The following is a 2,817-nucleotide window of genomic DNA, read 5'->3' as shown; positions in this document are numbered from 1 at the left end:
ATGGGAATTGGTTCCTAGGCCTAAAGATAAAAATGTTATTGAAACTAAATGGGTATTCAGGAATAAATTAAATGAGGAAGGTCAGGTTGTAAGAAACAAGGCTATATTGGTTTGCAAAGGATATTCATAGAAGAAGGAGTTGATTATGATGAAACTTATGCTCTGGTTGCTAGATTGAAGCGGTAAGATTATTTCTTGCCTATGTTGCACACAAGAACTATAAGGTTTATCAGATGTATGTTAAATGTGCATTTATGAATGGCGATCTTGAAGAAGAGGTCTACATTGAGCATCCTAATGGATTTTCATTATCAGAGGATAGGGACATGGTTTGCAGATTGAAGAAAGACTTATATGGATTGAAACAAGCCCCTAGAGCATGGTATGCTAGATTAGATAAATATCTTTCAAAGCTCAGTTTTAGCAAAGGTAATGGTGATAGTAACTTATATTATAAAATGGAGCATGATGACATAATGATCATTGAATTCTTTGTTGATGATATCATTTTTGGAGGAGAAGAAAATCTATGTATGAAATTTGTTGATGATATGAAGATTGAATTTGAAATGTCCATGATTGGAGAGATGAAATTTTTCTTAGTTTTGCATATTACTCAAACTGGTAAAGGTATTTTCATTTGTCAAACTAAGTATGTGAAGGAATTGCTTAAGAAATTTGGTCTTGAAAACTCAAAACCTGTTGGTACTCCTATGATAACCGGTTGCAAATTGTATAAGGAAGATGAATCTCATATAGTGAACCCATCTAGATACAAATTAATTATTGGTGGATTGGTGTACTTAACTTAGACAAGACTAGATATAATGAATGTTGTCTATATTGTTTCTAGATTTCAGTCAAATCCGACAGGAAGTCATGATATTTTTATTAAAAGTATATTTAGATATTTGGCAGGAACAACAAACTATGGGTTGTGGTATCCAAAGGATGATGATTTTAGATTATGTGCCTATACAGACTCAGATTGGGCAGGAGATGTTGATGATAGGAAGAGCACTACAGGTGGTGCATTCTTTCTTGAGAAGAAGTTGGTTTCATGGCTTAGCAAGAAACAATCATGCACTTCATTATCTATTGTTGAAGTTGAATATGTAGTTGTTGCAACAAATTGCACTCAGATCTTATGGATGAAGCAGATGTTGAAGGATATAAGGGTAAGTTATGATGAGCCTATTGTTATTCACTATGATAATATTTTTGCTATTGATATGTCAAAGGATCTAGTATTTCATTCCAAATCAAAACATATTTCTATAAGGTATAATTTCTTGAAGGAAAAGGTAGAACAATGGAAGTCAAACTAGTTTATGTGCCTACTAAGGAATAGATTGCAGATATTCTAACAAAACAATTTCCTAAAGATACTTTTGAATATCTCAGAGATCAGTTGGGGGTCATCACCCCTCTGGCAAAGACTTAGAGATGCAGGGATGCATCAACCCGGTGAACTTATCAGAAAACTCTTTTGATTCGGGTTGATGGGATGATGTTGCTTCTCAGGGGGAGTGGACAGTTGTTTGGTTTGGCATCAGCCCTATGTCATTGATGTCAAAGGGGGAGATAGTGTTCATGTGAAAAATAGATAATCTTAGGGGGAGAGATATTTTGTTGATTCTTGATTGTGTTTGGGGAGATTGTTGGCATTCCTTGGTGCTTGGAAGTTTTTCTTGTTCAGTGTTGCCATCAATGCCAAAGGGGGAGATTACTGGTAATAGTGATTATGTGTTGTCATTGATGTCAACACTGTGCTCCGATTAGATATGGTTCTTTCCCAGTTGGTTGCTACTATCCCAATCGGACCTGTCTCGGTTGGTTCCTATTCCGGTTGGACTTCGTTTTGGCCTGTTTCTAATTCGGTATGATCAAATCGTCAGTTTCAGTTTCAAATGATTATTCAATATGGTTACATGCTTGTCATATTTAGTTGGTTCATGATTTGGTGCTCTAGAAGCTATCGCTTATGTTCTGGATTACCAATTGATATTCTTGGTACCGGTTGGTGATATTCGATGAAATGGTTAAGTGATTTTGGTCTAGCTTACTAAAATTCTTCTTAATGTGTTTAAGGTGTTCTTGATTGTTTCCTAATTTTTTTGTGGCTTTGAATTGGTTGGCATGATGATTTGGTGATTCTATTTAGATCCGATTGGTTATTCGGTGTTATTACACAGAAGGTTTCTACCGGTTGGTGAAACATATTGATATTGGTCTTAGCGGAATTTACGACGGATATAATTGATTGGGAATTTGTATTAGGTTCATGCTATGTAATGTAAATCATAATATTGGTCCAGTGGTATCGTGTGATGTATTTTTTGTAATTATGGTTTATGGGTCTAGGGTTTAGCTGACCTTGTTATCAAGGTTGATGATTTGTATTTAAAGGCATCTTATTCATGTAATATGGTATGGTATGGTATGGTTATGTCTGCATTATTAGAGAGAGGTAATTGTGTGAACAAAGATATATCATTGAGTGAAGGGTGTGAAGGATTTAGAGTTGCATGGAAAACATCTGTGCTTAACTGTAATTGTATCAAGCATGAGGAGATGTTATCTTCACAGTTCATTTTCTTCCGATTGTAGTCCGATGTTTATGTAAGTCAATGAGACTTCTTTTTTTGATGAGCAGTAAGCTCTAGGCGGTTGGCCTGATTGAAAGTGCAATCCCCATTGTAATTATTTCATATATTGTTGCAGAAGTATTATCTGACTGTGGGTAGGGTTTCCCACCGTGGTTTTTCCCTTTATCGGGTTTTCCACGTCAAAAATATTGATGTTGTGTGTTCTGTT

This window comes from Cryptomeria japonica, chromosome 6 (assembly GCF_030272615.1).
Source record: "Cryptomeria japonica chromosome 6, Sugi_1.0, whole genome shotgun sequence".
Classification (NCBI taxonomy): domain Eukaryota; kingdom Viridiplantae; phylum Streptophyta; class Pinopsida; order Cupressales; family Cupressaceae; genus Cryptomeria; species Cryptomeria japonica.
The sequence above is the reverse complement of the archived record's forward strand: the minus strand, read 5'-3'. Positions refer to the sequence as shown.